We start from the raw sequence: 15,490 nt of genomic DNA, 5'->3' as shown, positions 1-15,490 counted from the left end.
ATGTCCCTTTACTTTTCAATCTATAGCACTGTCATTTTCTATACCTGGAGGCGTTCTGTACATAGGTGGTATACAGAACACCCCCAGAAATTTAATTTTCTGCTTGTTTGATTGACTCAATGATTTTCTTAGAAGTCTGCACTGAGATCTAAGTCAGATTTTAGGCATCCTCTGCAACAGAAATTTATTTTTTTAGTGCGATACTCCTAAAGGGTTAACCATTTCTAAAGGGATGCAGACCTTGCAGCTTTCCTCATTAGAACACTGCAAGTGCATCAGCTGATCGGTATTGAAAAAGTCACTCTCATTCAGAATCAGTATCCAAAATGCATACAAAAGCAAACAGCTATTTCTTCAGAGCAGAAACAGGTAAGATCCCTGCAATGTATTGATCACCAGAGGGGGTTATTTAATTTTTTTTTTTCAATAAAAGTGAAAGTGCTCTTAACTTTTATATTCTTGAATGTTCTAATTTAAAGTCTGTTCTTTTGCCTAGCACATGTTTTCTGTACTACAGAGAGGATACCACTGCAAGAAAGAAATTGCACTATACCCAAACCAATTTAATGCAGTTTTTAACAAAAAAGAAAACATTTAATAAATTGCAGCTTATCAATTCTGTGTGATAGCTGCAATAATGTTCTTGTTTGGGCTTTTTTTCTTCCATTTTCATCTGGTGATCCAGCCAATATGTTTGTTGTTTTTCAAAACAACAAGCTCTTTTGCAGTTACAGGAATGAGACAACCTGTTTAGCAATGACAGAGGTGCTTATAATGATCAGCTTTCATTTATTTATGTAAAACCTTTATCCTAGAAGGAAAAAAAGGTTTGTTGAACCTGCTTATAAAGTGTTAGCTAGAGTTTGGCTTCAATTTATCAGTGCATTTAAATCTGCTAATGCATCTAACACTCCCATCCCCAAAGACAAACAATGCTGCTGTCCAAATATGCCCCTGTCCTCATTCATCCAGAGTGGGGGCACTTTAATACAGGAGGGGTGTTACTGGCCAGATCACCAGGTAAAAACAGGGGGAAAAAAAGTCTAAAAAAAGAAAGTTAATGCAGCCATCACATCTAATGATTGGTAAGCTGCAATATATTCAATTTTTTGTTTTGGGTTTAATACCACTTTAATTACTGTATCTAAGCGTAACACTTTTAGGCCCCGTTCACACTGGGGCGACGCTACTTCCCGGGGCGACCTCACAGGTCGCAGGGGCGCTGCTCCCATCGCGACCTCGGAGCGGCCGGCACGGACTTCATTGTAGTCAATGCAGGTCGCTCCAGGTCGCCCCAAAGAAGTTCCGGACCCTTTTTCTAAGTCGGAGCGACTTATGTCGCTTCTATTAGAATGGGTCCACAGCTTCTCTATGCCAGGCGACCTACGGCGACCTGTCAGGCGACTAGGTCGCCTGACAGGTCGCCCCAGTGTGAACGGGGGCTTAAGTATTTGTTTATTACCTCTTGCACCAATCACAGTTCTCTCTTTGACAATACTTTCAGTGAAATAAGTGAAAGAACTTTTTTATTTAGCAGAGAGGGCAGGAGGGGGCTTGTCCCTACTGGATCACCTTTAGTTACAGTTCATCCTGGAGACTTAAAGGAGTTGTAAAGTCAGGAAGCATTTTTATGTTAATGCATTCTATGCATTAAGATAAAAAGCCGTCTGTGTGTGTAGCAGCCCCCCCAGAACCCCTAATACTTACCTGAGCCCCCTCCCTGTCCAGCGATATCCACGAGTCCCTCAGCTGTCCTGGGATTCTCACTCCTGATTGGCTGAGATACAGCCGCAGCGCCATTGGATCCCACGGCTGTCAATTAAAGTCAGTGACCCAATCAGGAGAGAGGAGGTGGAGCCAAACATCAGCTCCATGTCTGAATGGACACACTGAGCTGCAGCAGGTGCCCCCATAGCAAGCTCCTTGCTGTGGGGGCACTTGATAGGAGGGAGGGGCCAGGAGCAGGAACGAGAAGAGGAGGAAACCAACTGCACAGAGAAGGTAAGTATAAAATATTTGTTATTTATTTATTTTTTTAAGTTATTTTTTTTAACCTCAGTCATGGAATCTGAACAAAGCACATATATCTGTAGTGTTTACTTATCTCTCTCCAAAGCTCTAAGTGTCGTTTCTCTTTGATGCATCGTTCCTCTTGTTATCAGCATGAGTCACATCAGATAAGTTTTCCTGGACACATAAGATACATTTGTGATGGGGGAGGAGAGCTCTGCACACAGCTTTCTCTATTCAGAACACAGCTCTGTATCTTCCTTCACTTCTGTTTGCTGTGTGGAGGGGGGGTGTGTGCCTTTCCTCCAATCAGCTTTCACACAGTGTAACTGCAGCTCCCCGCCCCCTCCTCTGTCATACTAACAGATGCAGAAGGATTATAACATGATTCTGCCCTTTTTGAAGGGGTGTTGGGAAGAGAAGACTGCAGATAAGTAAAACCAATGAGGGAGTATTTGTTTCATCTCTGTATCACCTGAGGCTGTTCACTTTGCTGGGTATATGCAGAGATTTCTAGAGAATCCAGGAGCCTGCACATTGTGGGACATACTTTATTACAGGTAAGTAATATAACTAAAACTGTAATTTATGTATTTATTTTTTTAACTACAGCATTACATCCTCTGGAATGGATAAAAAAAGGACTCTGCAACCATCTGCAAAATATCCAACTATGGACTAGTTTGTGATATTGCTCAGATCTCTTTTGTATACCTACCATTATGTGTTCTTATAACTTTGTACCATCTCATTTGTAGTCCAAATGGTATGTAACCACTGAATCAGATAGAAATGGAGATTCAGTAAAGCACTCACAGCTTTGAAGTATTTCTATTTTTTATAACTGAATTGTTTCACATTCTGGCTATGTCTCCCCCTTCACAATACTCTGCATGTCTCACAAACACACCGAATTTAATCACACCTAGACAGCTTCTGTCTTCCTGGTCCACTCCTACCATATAATCAAGGTGTCCAGAGCAGGAAGTTTCCCCAACTTTTGTGAGATGTTGTTTGACTTCCTATTTCGGAAGAAAATGGCCTGTCATACTTGTCTTCAGACAATAAGCGATTGTGATCTTCCGTACAAATGAAACATTTTTATGGCTCAAGGCTTGATTGCTAGTTCTCTCCATAACTCAATCTTTGAGAGCTCGGATGAAGGTCAGTAAATGAGAGTCAGATCTTAAATCTTCAAAGTCATGACATGAACAAAATGAATTCTTACGAGAGGCTAAGTAATTATATTACCTTTTGGATGTGAAATGAAAATGGTCCCCCGGACAAGCACAGTTGAGGAGTCAAGTGCTCGTTTCAGGTATTACATACTTATGAGAAGATGAATTAAACCACAGAGGCAGAATTTGCTTCATAATCGCAAGATACCGGAATTCAAGAAATTATTTTAGGCCTTTTCTGCCTTTCTTTGCTATTATGTAGATCAGTACGGTTAACATGACACCATAGGTGAGTAATAGGTGGCCTTGTGCCTATAAAACTAAATTGTGGACATCTGGATATAAACTTTTTTTGTACCAGAAAGAAAGTGTATTTTTTTTCTTGATATCTGACTCTATATGCTGATAGTTTACACTGGTGTGAATCTTATATACTTTATTGTCTTATTAGAGAATCAGGAACCTGTAAGATAAAAAGTGAATTCTCTTCTTCTCTAAACAGACTTTTAGTTGGTCTCTGTCCTTCTTTTGCATACATGTGCTCTCTCCATTCAACCCCTACATTCATATTGGTTCCTTGCTATGATGGGCTGCAGCCTAAGCCAATAGGAATGAATTAGGCAGTTGCAGGAATAAGCAGACATATCCAGGTGCCTCCAGGTAATCCCTGCTCTTTTTTTATTTTTTTGTTGACAGAGTCACTTTAGCTCCCATCTTCTTGAACATTTGCACTGAAATGAACCCATACCATCTAACCACCAAAGTGCATCGCATACTAGCCCATTATGAAATACTTACCTTAGAACGAAACCCCCGCAGTGCCGCCTGCTCAGCATCAGGACGACTGACATGTTAAGCCCTCCTGCTTCCTGGTTCATGTCTTCTGGCCATCTGATTGGCCGGAGGCCCGATGACATCGCTCCCGCGCATGCGCGTTGGAGCCACCGATCACGGCACAGGGCTCTGAAGGAACAGCACAGGTGACGTTATTGACTGCATTAAAAGTAAATATCTCCTAAACAGTGCAAGTTTAGGAGATATTTACAGTACCTATTGGTAACCGTTATTGAAGGCTTACCTATAGGTACATGTTATAAGAGAGGGTTTACAACCTCTATAAGTTCACTTTTTTTTTTCTAAATTTCTGCTCCTCTATGTACCAATATAGCATTGATGTACTTCTGTTGCAGAAAAGCTAAACCTTTATATTTATCATACACAGCCCTTATTTCAGTGTCCAGCTTGTTGTATAAAAAAAACTTCTCCATTCCTTCTTGGACAGACCTTAGGAGTTCACCAGCTGACCTGATTAGCAGACACCCTGCAGATGCCTTCCCCTTCCAGGAGAGAGCTCCCACCCACCTCCTCAGGTGCATAGTTTTCAAATGCAATCAATCAGTAATCATCGTTCACACTAAATATACAGCCATTACTTTTTACATATTTTTTGGACCTTGTATAAATTGTTTATTTGGCAGAGTGTGCAGGAGCTGAGCGATCAGATAACAGCCTATGTGAATCAGAGCTGTAGTACTGAAAACAGGAGAAGTGTGTCCTGGGTTCTGTAAAGCTCACACTATGCAATCTGATTATACAATCTTCTTTAGATCTGCCATTAACTATGTAGTGCCTGCCTGATTGGATAGAGAGTGATTGGATAGATGGTGTGTCCTCCTATTCTAAAGTTTTGGTAAATCTAAATGAGATCAGAGTACAGAGATTGCACATTTAGATTATATAGTGTATGTCCACCTTTATACACCAAAAATTAGTTGCGCTTTTGGCACCCCAAACGCAGAAGAAAACAAATTTTGCCATGTAAAAAAGAAAGTGACAAACTCAGCAAAGGCACATAAAAAATATGGAAATTGCATCACGCCAACATTTCCAATGAGCATTATTGCCACGTTTATGGCAGTTCATTGAAATCAACGTGCTGTCCTATTCATGTCACAGGAAAAATGAGCCAAACCAATTTGCCCTCCCACTACATTAGGTGTGAATGGGGCCTGAAACTGAAAATGGTGTGTTTGCACAAGAACAATGAGACTGCAGTCACATCTGTGTCTTTCCAAGTATGGCAAACAGCACAGAAAATGCACGCTTTGCCTTGGGTTTCAGGAACATGCTGCAAATGCACCAAAAAGCATGGTAAAACCACACCACACTCCTTTTCTCTTCTTCTTCCTCTTCTTTTTCAAGTAAATGGGCTGCCTTATGCGTGGTGAGTGAAAATGCCCTAAAACATAAAAAAAAACATGTGTGAGTTCCCGCTACAGAGAGATATGAACAGGGTCTGGCAGCTAAGTGTCTCCATCCACTCCCTTCTATATATATATATATATATATAAGGCTGGCCAGGGGCGGACTGAGAACTCATGGGGCCCCCCAGTAATAGGAGAACATTGGGCCCCCTTTTTCCCCTCCCATACTCAAGCCACACCCACACAAAGCCCCACCTACATATTGCACTGCCTACATTGCATGCGTTTGTGGCAGGCATCCTCCACACATTGCAGCTCGGCTGCACAGAAGAGCCCCAATTCTTGTCTGCAGCTTAGGCTCACAGAGATTCCCATTGGTATTGCTGGAAAGTCACCGAACACCTAACAGGTTCAAAGGTGGCAGCCATCTGAGAACATGTCAGGTGCCTGAGGGCTTTCCAACCATGCCTCTGGGAACCTTTGTGAGCCTGATCATTTAGTTATCGCAGTTCAGCTACATAGAGGGGGCATTTTAGTAATCTACTGCTGCATAGCCTGTAAGGAAGTCCCAGCATTCTTTCTGTAGAAGTACTTCCATGTTTAAAGATGGGTGCCATGCAGGAGCCATCTTTATACACAACCAGGGTGTTTTATGAAAGCAGTGGACCTATGTGTATGATCCATGCCAGAGAAATATGTGCGGCGCACACCGCAGCAAGTATGGGTTGTGGTTTTCGGAGGCTAAAGGTAGCGCCTGCTGGTTACATGACTGAGGGATTACTCGTCTTGTGCAGCCGTTCAGCTCCTATCAGCACCTTCCTGACAGGGCTGCCCCAACCTTTTTTTTTTTTTTTACACCGAGAAAACATGGAAATCTACTGACAGAACATATTTTTTACTGAGAACCTGAAATATTACAGACACTTCTACAGAAGGGGGGAGAGGGAAAAGCAGGAGGAGAGATAGGAATAGGAGGGAGAAAGACATGGGGGAGATGGGAAAGTAGGAGAGATATGGAGGATGGTGGAGATAGGGAGGTTAGAAAGGGGAAGGGGTGAGAGAGAGGGGGTAAGAGAAAAAGAGAGAGGGTGGGGTGAGAGAGAGAGAGAGAGGGGATAAGAGCAAAAGAGGGGGTAAGAGGGGGGGATGAGAATGAGAGGGGGGTGAGAGCAAGAGGGGATCAGAGAGAGGGGGTGAGAGACAGAGGGGAATGAGAGAGAGGGAGAGGATGAGAGAGGAGGATGAGAGAGAGAGAGAGGAAGGGGGTGAGAGAGGGGGGTGAAAGAGAGAGAGAGGGTGAATAAGAGAGAGAGAGAGGGGGGATGAGAGAGAGAGGGGGTGAGAGAGAAGGGGGTGTGAGAGAGGGGGGGGTGAGAATGAGAGGTGGGAGAAAGGATTAGAGAGAGAGTGGTGAGAGATAGAGGGGTGAGAGAGAGAAAGAGGGTATGAGAGGGGGAGGTGAGAGGCAGAGAGGCGGTGAGAGAGAGAGGGGGGTGAGAGTGAGAGAGGGGTGAGAGAGAGGGATGGGAGTGAGAAAGGGGATGAGAGAGGGAGTGAGAGAGGGGATGAGAGAGGAAGTGGCAGAGGGGATGAGAGAGGAAGTGTGAGAGAGAGGGGAGACAGAGAGAGAGAGGGGGCAAGAGGGGGAGAGAGAAGGGGTGAGAGAGAGAGAGGGGATGTGAAAGAGAGACAGAGGGGGGTGAGAGGGGGTGAGAGACAAAGAGGGGGTGAGAGATGGAGAGAGGGGGTGAGAAAGAGAGAGACAGAGGGGGTGATAGAGAAAGGGGTGAGAGACAGAGAGAGGGGGAAAAATTGGCTTTTGTTTGTCTGTGGCGCCTTTACACCGTAACCCTATAGGAGTACTCTTGATGAAAGCAAGATTTGGCATTGCTGTCAAAAATTGAAATGATATGCACCTGTCGAACAGGTATGGAAAAATTGATCTTTGGGTGTCTGTGGTGCCTTCACACCATAACCCTATAGAGGTACTCTTGATGAAAGCAAGATTTGGCCTTGCTGTCAAAAATTTAAATGATATGCACCTGTCAAACATGTGCGGAAAAAAGGGTCTTTGGGTATTAATTGTGCCCATGAAACCTACACCAAAAAATTCTTCCAGATGAAATCAACACCCACAACACTAGGCAGCCTAGATGTCTTGCAGAGACATCCCAAAAACACTTAATTAGTGACATCAGCATCAGGGGCTTCATAGCTGCTGGTAATCCAGCACTGATTTATTTTGATAAATGTTAGATGGTCCACAGAGTGTGTGGACAGACGCATTCTGTAATCAATAACAAAACCTCCAGCAGCACTAAATGACTGTTCGGAAAGCACACTGGTTGCAGGGCAGCCCAGCAGCTCAAGTGCATACTGGGCACGTTCAGGCCAGTGGTCTATTCTCATGACCCAGTAACTCAGTGGGTCAACTGGAAAGTTCTCCATCTCTGTTTTTGCCCCTAGATAATCGTCCACCATATGATGCAGATGTGCCGATGGCATGTGGAAGCTGAGGGCTGTGGGCGGCGAGGACTAAAAAAATTGTGAAAGGCATCACTTAGGAGGCCCCCTTCTCCACCGCTCCTCTCTTGACCAACAGAAGCCTCAAAACTACATATACACCAGAGTTGGGAAAAGCATTAGCTAAACTCCTCTTTAAAGTGTCCTCAAGAGATTTCATCTTCTGCACCCTCTGTGGGGACGGAATGAGTTCTGAGACTTTTCCCTTGTAATGGTGGTCAAGGAGGGTTGCCAACCAATAGTGATCCTTCTCTTTGATGTGAGGATAAGATGTCCATGTGCCTATGACACTACATTATATTTGGGGGATATCGATGCCTCTCTTCACAACGCCATGAATTTGATTAAAAGATTCGGCACACTTTCTGGATTTTCTATTAATTGGAACAAATTGGTTCTGCTTCTTTTGGATGGCCCCCTCTTACCTGCTCAAGAGGCTCTTCAAGATCTTAAGATAGTTACCTCATTATAATACCTGGGGTACAGGTTACTGCAGATCCAATAGAATATTTAAAGCTCAATCTACTTCCTCTCCTTATACAATTTAAGCTTAAAAGCAACATTTGGTGCAAGCTCCCCCTCACTGTAATTGACAGAGTGAACGTAATAAAAATGATTTGGGCCTCCTAATTGCTGTACATACTGCATAACGCTCCACAGTGGATACCCCGACGTTGGTTTGTACATATAGATACCCTTTTCTGTGAACTTATTTGGCGGAAAAAAACAGCCAGAATTAGACTAACTACCTTGCAATATAGCAAAGATCAGGGAGGCTTGGCAGTATCTATCCCTAAAATGTATTTTCTTGCCTCTCGGATACAACATATGGCTGGATGGAGACTTCCAGATCCTACAGATCCCATAGGCAGACTTTTACTGGGAGAGTCCTCTGATTTATTACTTTTATCCCTGTTAGAAGGGAAATTTGCTAATATCCCAGACGGAGGTCCCACTTTTACACTAATGCAACAAGCATGGAGTAGTTTTAAAAAATATCTAGGAATTACAGGGTTTCTTAAAGAGATGGCATTATCCATCTTAAAAAGAGCTCTTCACTCTTGAGGAATTTAAGTCTTGGAGGGTTTCTGGAATAAAATATTTTTCTCAAATTTACAGTCAGAATGTTCTGAGATCTTTTGCGGAGCTCCAGTACCTCCAGTTGCGACATGCTTTACAGACCCAAACTTGTTCTACTTTGGCGCTAGTAAAGCATGCCCTGCTTGAGGATGTGATGCGATCCATTAACAAAAAGGGTATGATATGCAGAGTATATTCGACCTTCACTGCTAATATCCATGACCCCGCTAGGCTGCCCTACAGGAGCAGATGGGAGCATGACCTGGGTGGTATTGATGGGGATACATGGGATTTGTGTCTACAGTCCTTGCCCTTAAACTTGGTATCCCCCTCACGTAAGCTATCACAATTGTTCATATTGCATAGGTCTTATCGTACGCCAGTGCAGCTGCACAGCTGCACAGCTGGGGCAGACGAGACTCTTCCCTATGTTCCAAATGTGAAAGACAAGAGGCTGTGGAGATGCCCGAAGCTCCATAGGTATTGGAAAGGGGTCATAAAAACCATTTTTACTGTCTTGTCTCTTAAAATACCATTAGACCCACGGATCTGTATTTTGGGGGCAATTGATGAAGGACTTTATCCTGCTCCACTTCATATTACGGTCATAAGGCTATTATGTGTAGCCCGCAAACAGATTGCTAAAATGTGGCTATCTCCTCGTGCTCCCATGGTCAAACAGTGGATGGATCAGGTAATTTCTTTATTAATAAGAGAAAAACTGACATAATCAACATAGGCATGCAAACCGCAAATTGTACTCCATATGGCTGGCCTGGATACACTGAGATTTGCTCCTGCTCATCTGGTATTGGATAGATTACTGCAGATGTAAAGTTAGATATCTTGCCCCAAACATTTGGTAAAAGTTAATCAATGCATACATATTTTTCTCTTATTGACTCATTGTGGTGGCGAACAACATCCCAAACTAGTTGGTGAGAAGATGCAGTTGAAGGATCTGGGTTGGGTATAGGACCAGTATCTATTTTCTTATAATTTTCATTTGATTGCTTTTTTCTTTTCTTCTATTCAGGTTATTGCATGTTCTTTTTGAAATCCTGAGTGGCATGAGAAAAATGCCACTAAACTGGTCATTTCTCAAATTTTTTCCTTAATTTTTTTAATGCTAGACTGATTGTTGACCATTCATTTACTTTATTGTTTACTTTATTGTATACTCCCTACTACTGTATGTTCAATATGCTGTACAATATACTGTGTTAAACGGCACGTAATGCACTGAAATTTATTGCAGTAAACGTGCACCAACGCACAGAAATCTACTGCGTTAAACGTGCAGTAATGCACTGAAATATACTGCGTTGAATGTGCAGTAAAGCACATAAATAGACTGTGGTAAACGTGCATTATTGCACTGAGATATACTGCGGTAAATGGCACGTAACGCACTGAAATATACTGCATTAAACGTGCAATAATGCACAGAAATATACTGCATTAGACGTGCACCAATGCACTGAAATATTCTGTGTTAAACGTGCACTAACGCACAGAAACATACTGCGTTAAACGTGCAATAACGCACTGAAATCTATTGCCTTAACCACCTCAGCCCCGTACATGCCAAGTGACGTAGTACTACGTCGCTCGCCTGAGATGTCCGCGCGGTTGGCCGGCGGACCCGATGTTGGCCGGTCATTCGCGATCTCCCGTTGCAGAGGGAGAAAGGCAGGCAGCGGATGTAAACAAAGCCGCCTGTCATTCTCCCTGATCTAACTGCAGAGATCATACGATCCTGCTATGTAGGATTGTATGTCTCTGTGGTTACCTCACTAGCCACGCCCATTTACAGTTAGAAGCACGCCCCTAGGGACACACTTAACCCCTTGATTACTAATAAAGTTAACCCCTTCCCTGCCAGTGTCATTTTTACAGAAACAATGCATATTTATAGCACTGATTACTGTAGTAATGTCACTGGTACCCCCAAAAGTGTCAAAAATGTCAGTCAAGGGTCCGATCTGTTCGCCGCAATGTCGCAGTCTGGCAAAAAAAATTGCAGATCGCCGCCATTACTCGTTAAAAAAAAAAAACAATAAAAATGACAAAAATCTTTCACTTAGTTAGTAAACGCAATAACTTTTGCGTAAACCAATCAAAATACGCTTATTGCGATTTTTTTTACCAAACATATGTAGCAGAAAACAAATTGGCCTAAAATGTTAAAAAAAAAAATTATTTTTCACATTTTTTTGGGGAATTTCATATAAAAAATGTGTTATTTTTTCAAAATTGTCGCTCTTTTTTTGTTTATAGCGCAAAAAAGTAAAAATCGCACAGTGGATCAAATACCACCAAAAGAAAGCTCTGTTTGTGGGAAAAAAAGGACGTCAATTTCATTTGGGTACACAACCGCGCAATTGTCCGTTAAAATCACGCAGTGCCGAATCGCAAAATAGGGCCTGGTCTTTGGGCAGCCAAATCCTCCGGGGCTTAAGTGGTTAAACACGCACTAACGCACAGAAATATACTGTGGTAAACGGCACGTAACCCACTGAAATATACTACATTAAACGGCACGTAACGCACAGAAATATACTGTTTTTAAACGTGCGGTAATGCACAGAAATATACTTCCCTAAACATGCACTTACGCACTGAACTATAATGCAGTAAACCTGCCCAGACAAAACAAACTGAAGCTAAAGTAAAGATGAATGGTTACTCACTACACTCACTGAACTATCACTAGATTCACACTAAAGTAAAAATGAACGTTTACTACACTCACACTGACTGATTTATCACTAGATTCATACTAAATTGATACTCTCCACCAGGGGTAATGAATTAAAATTGAAGGAGGTCCGGTCGCTAAAAAATTTTTCCAGCCGAGGTCCGAATCACAAGTCTGTACAATGAAAAATTGTACGTGTCTTCTTTCCTTTTTTTGGCGCAAGCCGTGTTTTTCTTACTGTTTCCTCCACACACTTTGGTAATACTCTGTAAATGTCCCCAGTTGTGTTCCTCCTTACATCAGGTGCCCCTACCAGAGTAATTCATTACATTGGGTGCCCCCCATGAATCAGTTGCCACTGTCAGAGTACCCTCTTATATAAGGTGTCCCCATCAGATTGCCCCCTTACATCAGGTATTCCTGTCAAAGTGCCCACTTACATCAGGTTTCTTCATCAGAAGGCCCCCTTACATCTGGTGTCTCCCATCAGTGTGCCCCCTTACATCATTTGTCCCCATCAGAGTGCCCCCTTACATTAGGTGCCATCATCAGTGTGCTCCTTTAAATCAGGTGTCCCCATCAAATCAGGTGTGCCCATCACAGTGCCCCTTTACATCAGGTGTCCCCCATCATATCAGATGTGCCCATCAGAGTGCCCCCTTAACATAATATGTGCCCATCAGTGTGCCCTTTTACCATAAAATGTGTCCATCGGCATGCCCCTTATTTTATGTTAAGGGGCACTCTGATGGGTACATTTATATTAAGGGGCACTCTGATGGGTACATTTTATGTTAAGGGGCAATCTGATGGGCACATTGTGTTATGCCCATCAGAGTGAACCTTACAATAAATGTGCCCATCAGTGTGCCCTTTAACATAAAATGTGCCCATCAGAGTGCCCCTTAACATAAAATGTGCCCATCAGAGTGAACATTAACATTAAATAAGGGGCACTCTGATGGGCACATTTTCGCTTAAGAGGCACACTGATGGGCACATTTAATATAAGGTTCACTCTGAAGGGCACAACAAAATGTGCCCATCAGAGCGCCCCTTAACATAAAATTTGCCCATCAGAGTGCCCCTTAACAAAAAATATGTCCATTAGAGTGCCCTTTGTTTTATGTAAATGTTCACACTAATGGGCATATTTTATGTTAAGAAACACACTGCTGTGCACATTTTGTTGCGCCCATCAGAGTGAACCTTACATTAAATGTGCCCTGAACATTAAGAGTAAATGTGCCCATCATCGTGCCCCTGTAAACACCCCACATACCTTGAAACAGGCAGGGAGCGGGAACTAACAGAGATAACAAGCTACACCGAGGCTTTGAGAGCTGTGGCAGGAGTTCTGCTGAAGGAGGCGGGGCAGGCATATCACATCATACCTTGTGCCTGGCTGAGTGAGAGAGGAAGAGATGACAAGCAGCAGGGGGCGGGGACATAACGTCACATCTCACCTGAGGGCCTGGCCGGGAGCTGTGAAAGAGTAAACAGCAGGGGGCGGGGCACACACACAATGTCATTGGTTGCAGGGACGTTCGTTGTCCCAGCAACCAATGACTGTGGAGTGGGGATGTGGCACTGTACACTGGCGACCTGACGGGCTAGGCAGGAGCATCGTTCGGTCTGTGTTTGGACCGTGGGCCGCCATTTAATGACGGCTTCTCTACACTGACAAAAGAATTATAATAGCACACTAAAGCATACTAACTCTTTAGTAGCACTGAACAGAGCTCTGTTGTATCTCTCTCCACGCCGATATCACACTACAAATGTCTGCTATATAACATTCCCCCCCAAAAAAAATTGTAAAAATCACATTTTTTTTTATCATTTTAGGCCAATTTGTATTCTGCTACATATTTTTGGTAAAAAAAAATCCCAATAAGCATATTTTAGATTTTTTTTGTTTACTAGTAATGGCAGCTATCAGGACTGCGAAATTGTGGCAGACAAACCGGACCCCTAACTGACATTTTTGACACTTTTGGGGGGGACCAATGACATAAGTACAGTAATCAGTGCTAAAAATATGCACTGTTACTGTACTAATGACGCTGGCATGGAAGGGGTTTAACCCAGGGGGGATCAAAGGGTTAAATGTGAGCCTAGGGGGTGTTTTCTAACTGTGTGGGGGTGGGCTTATGAAATCAACATAGAGACCTGTGTTCCTAAATAGAAGGAACACAGGAGCTCTGTATTTATTCCAGAGAGAACAATGGTCTACTGTGTTTACAACAGCAGACCGCTGTTCTCTCTCCAGGGGTAGCGATCACAGGTGCCTGACAGCAATCGCGGCCTCCAGCCCCATGAATAAGCTTCCCTGCTGGGGAATGGGGGCGCGCGCATGCCCCCAGGATCACTCCTGCATACCGCCGTACAGGTAGGGTGATTCGAGGGAACCTGCCGCTGTATATCGACGGCGGCTGGTTGGTAAGTTATTACCTTTTTTGTCTAGTAGAGTATAGATCTATGTTTTCCCAAGCATGTTGAAGCCATTTACTGTTGACTGTCTCACTCTGATGGAAGTTTAGTCCAAGCCTCAACTTTTGAATTTTCCTCCAGTTAAAGCATGTCCTTGTGTTCTTGATTTTGGTTTCATATTGAAAAAACCTGCACTCCTGAAACTTATTTACCCTCCTTGATGTATTTTAAAGTTTCAATCATGTCTCCATTTCCTTTCTTTCCTCCAGACTGTACATATTAAGTTCCTGAAAGTGAAAGTAAACTTTCATCGATTGTTTGTACCTCTAGGTAAGCCTATAATAAGGCTTACCTATAGGTACCGTAAATATCTCCTAAATGTGCACCATTTAGGAGATCTTTACTGTATATGCAGCCGGTGATGTCATCTGCGCATCCCCTCTTAAAGAACAGCCACCCGTGCCATTTCTTCAGAGCCCTGTGCCATGACCGGTGGCCCCAGAAGGAAGACGGCTGAAAAAGATGCGGCCTCCAGCAGAAGCATACTAGCACAGTATGGCTTTACTTTGCAGGCCAGGAAAAAAAAAAAAACGGTTTACTTCCTCTTGAAGTCGCTCTCGATATGTTTTATTCCCCAGACCTTTCACCATTTTTGCTACCCAGCTCTGGATTCTTATCAATATCTTTTTGTAAGTGAGGTCTCCAGAACTGGACACCGTATTCCAAATAAGGTCTCACTAAAGATCTAAAAAAGATGGGACCCTGCTGACCCATCATGCTGCTTGGAGGCTGCCCTACCTGACAGGAGGAGCCTGAGCAGAGGAGCAACGATGGTGAGATTCATTGTCTCCAAGAGTGGTGTACTTAGGGGTATGGGAAGAACAGTCAGAAAAGGGTACCGGCACTAGGGAGAAAATGCCAGCGAACGTTTTTTTTCTGTCAACGGTTAGACTGGCAGAAGAAACTCTGTAGTACTAGTATTATAGGCCCCAATTGCAGAGGGCAATCGTGGGCACACACATCTGGGGAAAAGGGGGCGTAGTTTGGCGTCTTCCCCCCATACAACAGAAACCTCTATTCTGTTGTAGGCTCACCTGGTCCCACCCTGCACTACTAGCAAGCAATCCTTTGCTGGAATCATGCGGGTTAAAGAAACCAATCCATGTTCTTTTGCTTGTTATAGACTGTCTCTACTAATAATACTTGTTAGAACATAAACAGCCAAATAAAATCAGGAGATGTGTCTGATTTTCACTTACAATTACTTGGTTATTTCTGGTTATGTTAGAAGATGGTTGAAGGCATATAATAGCACACAGAGAAGTTCTTCAAATCATCAGAACTTACCCCTGCGAGAAGAT

This window comes from Pelophylax lessonae (assembly GCF_965119305.1).
Source record: "Pelophylax lessonae genome assembly, chromosome: 8".
NCBI lineage: Eukaryota > Metazoa > Chordata > Amphibia > Anura > Ranidae > Pelophylax > Pelophylax lessonae.
The sequence above is the reverse complement of the archived record's forward strand: the minus strand, read 5'-3'. Positions refer to the sequence as shown.